The 9,290-nt window shown below is 48.3% G+C and overlaps 1 protein-coding gene across 4 annotated transcripts in view; it reads right to left on the reverse strand.

Annotated features, from left to right (window-relative positions):
- Positions 1–2,568, reverse strand: part of EDC3 (enhancer of mRNA decapping 3) — a 60,027-nt gene extending 57,459 nt beyond the window's left edge. Inside the window, exon 1 of one of the 4 annotated variants that reach the window (XM_038418086.2) lies at positions 2,228–2,568. The gene's annotated coding sequence lies outside the window, so the exon portion shown is untranslated. Of the gene's footprint in view, positions 1–1,589; positions 2,024–2,227 lie in introns of those variants that run through there. The other 3 variants (XM_043494286.1, XM_038418087.2, XM_038418089.2) reach the window with 3 other exon arrangements.
- Between the last annotated feature and the right edge of the window lie 6,722 nt (positions 2,569–9,290).

Below are 9,290 nucleotides of genomic sequence, written 5' to 3' on the forward strand. Positions count from 1 at the left end.
TCAATCAGCTTTCAAAAATAAATCTGGAAGTGGTTTTCTTTTGGTGATCTAAACTAGCACTAAAGCAGTTTCCAATACCAGCTCAGGGGGACCCATCACAAAGTTATTTTCCACAACCGCTCATTTTCCCATTACAAGTAGGGCTCAAGTTTCTACTCCAGTGGTTTTCAAACTTTTTTTCTGGCAACCCAGTTGAAGAAAATTGTTAATGCCCGCAATCCAACGGAGCTGGGGATGAGGGGCTCGGGATGTGGTACAAGCTCAAGTCTGGGGCAGAGGGTTGGGGCGCGGGGCTGAGACCGGGAATGAGTGGTTCAGGGGTGGGAGAGGGCTATCGGCTGGGCCAGGGGGTTGGGGTGCTGGAGGGGTCAGGGCTCTGGGCTGGCAATGAGGGGTTTGGGGTACAGAAGATGGCTCTGGGTTTGGGGCGGCTCAGAGCTGGGGCAGGGGGTCAAGGCTCTGGGCTGGGGCCAGGGATGAGAGGTTTGGGGTGCAGGAAGAGGCTCGGGCTTACCTTGGACAGCTCCCGGTCAGCGGCGCAGCGAGGGTACTAAGGCAGGCTTCCTCCTGTCCTGGCACCATGGACCACACTGTGCCCCAGAAGTGGCCAGCAGCAGGTCCGGCTCCTAGGCAGAGGCACGCAAGCGGCTTCACATGGCTCTCGCCTGCAGGTACCAATCCCTCCCAGCTCCCATGGCTCCCCCCCCCCCCCCCCCCGCATAGGAGCCAGATCTGCTGCTGGCCGCTTCCAGGGCGCAGCGCAGTGTCAGAACAGGTGGGGACTAACCTGCCTTAGCCAGGCAGCACCACCAACGGGACTTTTAATAGCCCAGTCAGCAGTGCTGACCAGAGCTGCCGAGACCTAGTGTCTTCCATTCCGCGAATGGGTTGCGACCCGCAGTTTGAAAACCACTGGTCTACTCCACCCCATTGTTTTAGAACAAGAATAATTGTAAATGTAAGCTTATAGGAACTGCAATACTGGATCAGGCTTAAAGTCCATCTGGTATAATATCCTGTCTCTGACAGCGATCTGTACCAAATGCTACAGAAGGTGTAAGAACTGCACAGTAGGTAGGTGGGGAATAACCTGTCCCTCACATAAAGATCAGGATGAGATCTAATCATCAGGCACTGGCATAAATCCTGAAACATGCAGTTTAATATGCCTCCAAAATCATGGTAATAATTAGAATAATTCTGGATATTCCTGATATCTATAAATATCCAATCCCTTTTTTAATCTTGTTACACTCTTGGCCTCATCCAAAACTCGCATCGAAATGCCCTGCCTTTTTCCCAAAGATGTGCAAAAGGCAATTTGTGCCAGTATAGACACAGTCTTGTGGTCATCAAGGGAACACACAGTTACTCCTAACATTCAGGAGAACAGCCTAACAGATGAAACAGCAAAGTTTCTATTTATTATTGTTATTGTGGTAACGGCAAGAGAGCCCAATCAGGAGCAGGAATTCATTGCACAAGCCACTATACAAGTGCATAGCAAGACACGAACTCTGCTCTAGTTTGCTTACAAAGGTTAAAGAACACTGCTTCTCATTAATGGAGATGGTTTGCTTTCAGGATACCTCATTATGTGTGTGTTATGAGTATGGAGAACTAGGATCCCACAGGTGGATGCTCACTTACATCTTCATGCAGGAGAAGACAGGCATGTTTTTAATCACTCTCCCTTGAAAGCAAAAAAATGCACCCAAGCCCGGATCTATGATTCTATGATCACTCACGCTGGGAGATTTCAAAGGGCCACGGGGAAATACAGGAGCCTTCGGCGCTCATCAAAAACAGGAAAAGGGACTCAATTCCCCTCCCCACCCCCCGAGCAACAGCTCTGGGGCTGCTGAGGCGAAAGGGAGGGGGAGGCAGAACAGCTGCCCCGCTGACACGCCCCAGGTTGTCCGACTCCTTGACAGGGAGAAGAGCCACGAGGGGAAGGAGTTAAAGACGGGGGCTGTGCCCGTGGACAGGGGAGAGGGGAATCACCCCCGTGCACGGGGGCAGAGTGGGGAAGGGGAGCTGCCCAGGAGTGGGGGTCCCCCTCCCCCATGCAGCTCAGTGGGGCCCCTCCCACGGACGGCCCCTGCTGGAGCCCCAGCTCCCCCCCGGAGCCCTCCCCGCTCCTTGCCGGCGCGGCTGGTGCCCCAGAGGTCGAGGCCGTGTCCGCCCCGCGCTGCCCACCCCTGAGGGACAGGGGAGCCACCCCCACCTGAGTCCCGCGGCTCGCTCTCCGCCTCTCTTGGAGCTACTCGGCACAGCGACCCCGACGCACACGGGAAACACCGCCTCCACGGCGCTGTGCGTCTGACGTCACTTCCGCCTCGGTGTGCGCGCGGGACGGGGGGAGCCCACGCCTCACCCGCCTCCCGGTCAGAGAGGCTTGCTCTTTGCCTCAGTGCCAGGGCGACGCTCTACCCACCCCTCGGAGCATAGACCACTGGACCTCCCGCGGCCCTGCGCCGCGCAAACTGAGCCCGCCTAACTGGCTATGCGCCTGCGCAGAGTGCCCTCCATGCGCGTGTGTAAACCCTGTTGGCGCGTGCCGCTGGTGCGCATGCTCCTTGTGCCTGATGCCGTGCAGGAGTAGAGCCCCCTTTCCAGGGCGGGGCGTGGGGTCCCAGAGCGAAGCTCCAGGAGCTTCCAGAGCCCGCCCCCGGGCAGCCTGGAACGCTCCTGCGCGGGCACAGCGTGCCAGGGGGCTCGGCAGGGCCGTCTGCGCCGCCTTGTCCGTGCTCCCACCTGCCCCCAGCCAGAGGGAGCCTGCCAGCCAGCTCCCTGCCCCCCACCCCCCCGGCCACAGGCAGCGCAACCCTTCCCCCCGTGCTTAATTTGTGCTAGGGCTCAGCCCGGCACCTCTGCTTGGCAGTTCGTAGCCCTGGCACTTCTGGGCTTGCTGCATCAGTTATGAATGTAAAAAAAATTCCTTGAGCCTCAGCACCTAGTTGCTTGAGCCCTGGCACTACTTTCAATTGCTGGGGTTAAAACACTTGACCCCCTCCCAGCATGTGGGCACCATTGTCCCTTCTGCAGGACAGTGATGGGCCACTGCACATGCCATGCACCAAATTCACGGCTCCAGCTCCTGCTGCAGGAACAGCGCACCCCAGCTTGGCAGTTACACCTCAGGCTCCACTCACAGCACTTAGGGTGACAGTGAAATCTGACTTGCGTTTATTTAACAAAGATTGGCAAGTCAAGAAGAAACAAGGAGAATGGAAGCAGATGGTTAAATAGCAAATAAAATAACACACTTTCTAGAGCCTAAATTTAACTAAGATGACATTTTCATAATGACATTTAGTTTATCCAAAGCTTCCCTGATAGTGTTCAACAACAGGTTGGCTGCTTGTCCCCTAGGTGAAGGATTCATAGATTCCTAGATACTAAGGTCAGAAGGGACCATTCTGATCATCTAGTCCGACCTCCTGCACAGCGCAGGCCACAGAATCTCACCCACCCACTCCTGTGAAAAACCTCACCCATGTCTGAGCTATTGAAGTCCTTAAATCATGGTTCAAAGACTTCAAGGAGCAGAGAAGCCTCCCTCAAGTCAACCATGCCCCTTGCTACAGAGGAAGGCGAAAAACCTCCAGGGCCTCTCCAATCTGCCCTGGAGGAAAATTCCTTCTCGACCCCAAATATGGCGATCAGCTAAACCCTGAGCATATGGGCAAGATTCACCAGCCAGATACCCAGGAAAGAATTTTCTATAGTAACTCAGATCCCATCCATCTAATATCCCATCTCAGGGGATTTGGCCTATTTACCCTGAATATTTAAAGATCAATTACTTACCAAAATCCCATTATCCCATCATACCATCTCCCCCATAAACTTATCGAGTAGAATCTTAAAGCCAGATAGATCTTTTGCCCCCACTGCTTCCCTTGGAAGGCTATTCCAAAACTTCACTCCTCTGATGTCTTGGTTTACCTCTGTACCTGTGGATATAGTTTCAACATTCCATTGACTTTACTTGTAAACAGGGGAGCCCTTGCTGCTTGTTTTCCCCTGTAGAGAATTTTCCCTGGAGACTTTGCAATCTTTTGATTAGCATTTTGCTCAGTCTGTAAATAGGCATCCATTGTTAAGTATGCAATACGCGATTTACAGATAGGTAGACAAGCGTTTCCAGCCTGAAAGAAATTTTATTACCTTTTGATGACCAGGCCCAGCATGCAGACCTTAAGAGCATAAGCTTTAGCATATGTACCTAACTCCTTACATATTATCTGTACATACATTTTGCAATGATTATAATGATCAGTGTGACACAGACTTTCTGTAGAAACCTTACGGGACACCTTTTGATGAATTAGTATGTAGATACTAGACCCAGGGGATCCCTGTAACCTTATGTTGGCACCAAAGGTCCCTGAGTCACACAGCCCCACCTGCTATGGGGAGGTAGGCGCATATCAATGGGGCCTCCTCCTCTCCCTTCATCCCTACTCACAACACCCATTGCAGGGAGAGGAGGAGGCCCCATTGATGCAAATTCCATTGAGGAAAGACAGGCCTGACACACGCAGATGGAGGACGAGGGCCTTCTAGGCCATCCACCGAGGGGAACAGCATCCACTGAGGGTCAGTCAGAGTTTCCGGCAAAAGAACCCAAGCAAGCCTCTGCTTTTACTTAAATGTCATGGAGGGGGAGGGCAATGTCCCTGCAGAACAGTCAAGACCTTGCATTTTCTGGTCTTATCAAAAGAGCCATAACAGGATAAATTGCATGGAGGTCAATGCTTCTGTTCCTTGGAAAGATGGAGGTCTGAGCAAGACCTAGGGATTATGTAGCAAACTACTATTAGCAGTACTAGAGAGCCACCATGTTTTGAGCAGGGAGCTCAGATATACATAATTCAGATATTCCATTATTCATTCAAGAAATGACTGCCCTCTACCTCCTTATGCTCCTTAGAGCTCATGAATCTCAACGTTCCTTTTGGGTTACCGTCCTTGCTACATCTTGCAATTAAAGGGAATCATTCTCTAGTCACATCCTTGTCATTTGACATAGATCGCTTCGTAGTGCCATTCAAACTGGTGTGATCTAGGGAGCTTAGATGAAGCAAGGGGACATATTTATCTTCCTTGGTAATATGCCCTATTACCAGTTAGGGGAATTTCAGTGCCTCATGCATTAGAAATACAATACATATTCACCACCTTTGGAATTCTCTTTGGCTGGACGGGGATATCCTTAAGCACAAGATGTGTGCCTACGTGGGGCCCTGAGCTTCTGAGTCAAGAACATCCATGTTTATTATTGTATTTCAGTTTATTGAACACAATGAAAGGTGGTCAATACACATTTTCTTTACTTTCATACAGTCCAAATAGGTCCAAAGATTCATCTTTTATAATAGCTTACATCATTGCCTATGATTATAGATACTGATTTCCCAGCTGTATTTATTGCCCTGATGAGCACAAGACCTGCTGTATTGGCCCAGCCCTGTATTGTCATTGATGTTAATGTCAAAGATGCACTCAATGACTTTTCTCAGTTCATTTTTACAGGGAATTCTCTTCCACCCAATGTTTCCTGAATGAAAAATATGGCAATAAGAGCATATGGCTGGTACCTCCCACCTTATATAATAAGCAGGTGTAGCAGAATTCCATGTAAGTTTGGTACAGGGCAGATCTGCAAGGTGTCACGCATGGGTTGGGTCTAATTATTTCAGCTCATCTATCTGCCCTTTCTGAGTCACTGACAGAAGAGCGAAATCAGAAAGTACATTGCAATCATTTCTCATTCAACAATAACAAACAGAAAGTGACTTCTTAGAATGCCAAAATGTGCCCAGCAACCATGCTTGGGGGCCACAGGACTCATTCCACACATAACAATACTAAAGATGTGCCAAAATAAGAAGGATTTAACTTCCTTCCCCATCTCACATTTTGGGGGTTCGGGCTAAATGGGATCCAGATTTTAATCATGTCTGGATTTTGATTTGGAAAGCCAAAATCCAACTGATGAACTTGCAAAATCAACTCTAATTTTTGCCCACATCTACCCTGGACATCTGTATCTCTTCTTTATATCAGATTCTCATTTTCAAGATACCATGATGTTTCCCACTTTTCCTCCATCTCTACTGAACCTAGCTGTTTTCTACCAGAAGCCCAGGATGACTCAGGAAAATGGCCATATTTTGTTTCGCTACTAACTCAGTGGTAGGAACAGACTGTGTTTCATCTGTGAACTTGCTGATCTTGCCAACTTAAACTGCAGTCTGTGCTTATGACAATATAAGAACAAAATAATGACAGGTTTCAGAGTAGCAGCCGTGCTAGTCTGTATTCGCAAAAAGAAAAGGAGGACTTGTGGCACCTTAGAGACTAACAAATTTATTTGAGCATAAGCTTTCGTGAGCTACAGCTCACTTCATTGGATGATGCAGTGGAAAATACAGTGGGGAGATTTATATATATAGAAAGAGAACATGAAACAATGGGTGTTACCATATACACTGTAACGAGAGTGATCACTTAAGGTGAGCTATTACCAGCAGGAGAGCGGGGGGGGGGGGACCTTTTATAGTGATAATCAAGGTGGGCCATTTCCAGTAGTTGACAAGAATGTCTGAGGAACAGTGGGAGGTGGCAGGGGGGATAAACATGGGGAAATAGTTTTACTTTGTGTAATGACCCATCCACTCCCAGTCTCTATTCAAGCCTAAGTTAATTGTATCCAGTTTGCAAATTAATTCCAATTCAGCAGTCTCTCGTTGGAGTCTGTTTTTGAAGTTTTTTTGTTGAAGTATTGCCACTTTTAGGTCTGTAATCAAGTGACCAGAGAGATTGAAGTGTTCTCCAACTGGTTTTTGAATGTTATAATTCTTGACGGCTGATTTGTGTCCATTTATTCTTTTACATAGAGACTGTCCAGTTTGACCAATGTACATGGCAGAGGGGCATTGCTGGCACATGATGGCATAATATCACATTGGTTGATGTGCAGGTGAATGAGCCTCTGATATTGTGGCTGATGTGATTAGGCCCTATGATGGTGTCCCTTGAATAGATATGTGGACAGAGTTGGCAACTGGCTTTGTTGCAAGGATAGATTCCTGGGTTAGTGGTTCTGTTGTGTGGTGTGTGGTTGCTGGTGAGTGTTTGCTTCAGGTTTGGGGCTGTCTGTAAGCAAGGACTGGCCTGTCTCCCAAGATCTGTGAGAGTGATGGGTCGTCCTTCAGGATAAGTTGTAGATCCATGATGATGCATTGGAGAGGTTTTAGTTGGGGGCTGAAGGTGATGGCTAGTGGCGTTCTGTTATTTTCTTTGTTGGGCCGGTCCTGTAGTAGGTGACTTCTAGGTACTCTTCTGGCTCTGTCAATCTGTTTCTTCACTTCAGCAGGTGGGTATTGTAGTTGTAAGAATGCTTGATAGAGATCTTGTAGGTGTTTGTCTCTGTCTGAGGGGTTGGAGCAAATGCGGTTGTATTGTAGAGCTTGGCTGTAGACAATGGATCATGTGGTGTGGTCTGGATAAAAGCTGGAGGCATGTAGGTAGGAATAGCGGTCAGTAGGTTTTTGGTAATAGGGTGGTGTTTACATTATAATAGCTGAAGGTGACAGTGGGAACAATAAAGGTCATTATGGAAGGAAAGCTTCTTCGAAGAGACAAGTCATTTCACTTGCCACCTTAAAGAGGTGACCACAGAGCCACCAACTGATCTGGTGAAGTGACCATATGATGTAGTACAGTGGCTCTCAAACTTTCCAGACTATTGTACCCCTTTCACGAGTCTGATTTCGGCCCAGGGCTGCAAGGCTCGGGCTTCGGCTTCAGAATGTATCTTAGTTTTGCTGGACCTCTGCTTGCCGCCCTCTAATGCTGGCCCTGTGTAACAGGTTGTCAGGGTTCCTTCCCCACTCTGAACTCTAGGGTACAGATGTGGGGACCTGCAAGAAAGACCCCCTAAGCTTATTCTTACTAGCTTAGGTAAAAACTTCCCCAAGGTACAAACTTTGCCTTGTCCTTGAACAGTATGCTGCCACCACCAAGTGTTTTAAACAAAGAACAGGGAAAGAGACCAATTGGAGAAGTCTTCCCCAAAAATATCGCCCGAAACCTACACACCCTCTTTCCTGGGGAGGCTTGAGAATAATATCCTAACCAATTGGTTACAAAATCAAAGACCCAAACCCCTGAATCTTGGAACAATGGAAAAATCAGTCAGGTTCTTAAAAGAAGGATTTTATTAAAGGTAAAAATCATCTCTGTAAAATCAGGATGGAAAATACTTCAAAGGGTATTCAGATTCAAAAACACAGAGGATCCCCCTCTGGGCAAAACCTTAAAGTTACAGAAAGCAGGAATAAACCTCCCTCTTAACACAGGGAAAATTCACATAAAACAAAAGATAAACTAATCCGCCTTGCATGGCTTACCTATACTGGTTGCAATATTGCAGACTTGGATTAGGATGGGTTGGAAAAGATGGATTTCTGTCTGGCCTCTCTCAGTCCCAAGAGAGAACAACCACGTAAACAGAGAGCACAAACAAAAGCCTTCCCCCCGCCCGCCCAAGATTTGAAAGTATCTTGTCCCCTTATTGGTCCTTTGGGTCAGGTGCCAGCCAGGTTAGTTGAGCTTCTTAACCCTTTACAGGTAACAGGATGTTGCCTCTGGCCAGGAGGGATTTTATAGCACTGTATACAGAAAGGTGGTTACCCTTCCCTTTATATTTATGACATGGGTTGTGCTCACCACTGTGGCACTTACTGCTGGTTGCTCCTGGAATTAACTTTGTCCATCAGCTGGGCACCCTCCTCCTGTGGTGTCTCACTTTCAGTCGCTGCTTCTCCACAGTCTCTGCTGTCTGTGGGGACCTGCATCACTCCTGGACCACGGTGTCCTCTTCAGGGCATGGCCCTTTAGCTGTGCCCCAACTCCGTTGTCTCCCCTTTGTGGGGGAAATCAGCAGTCTGCCACCCGGCCTCTCACTGCAGTGGCAAACTGCGGCCCTGTGACATTCTGTACCTCGTGGGAACACCGTACACCCCCATGATCATCCTTATAATATGATTGTGTGGTATCTAATGCAAAGTTTGTCATGTCAGGCGTCTTCGGAAGGCTCATGATATACTGAGCATTGTTGTTATGGTAATGTTTTAGTAATTGTTGTTATAGTAATGTTACAGATTGTAATTTCATGTATATAGTTATGAGGCAGAGAATGTGTTCTCATGGCTTAAAGCAAGCTCAGGCAAAAACTCTCCAAGAGCAGAGGGGCAGTTCACACCTCATCAGGGCAT

This window comes from Dermochelys coriacea, chromosome 10 (assembly GCF_009764565.3).
Source record: "Dermochelys coriacea isolate rDerCor1 chromosome 10, rDerCor1.pri.v4, whole genome shotgun sequence".
Taxonomy (NCBI): Eukaryota; Metazoa; Chordata; order Testudines; family Dermochelyidae; genus Dermochelys; species Dermochelys coriacea.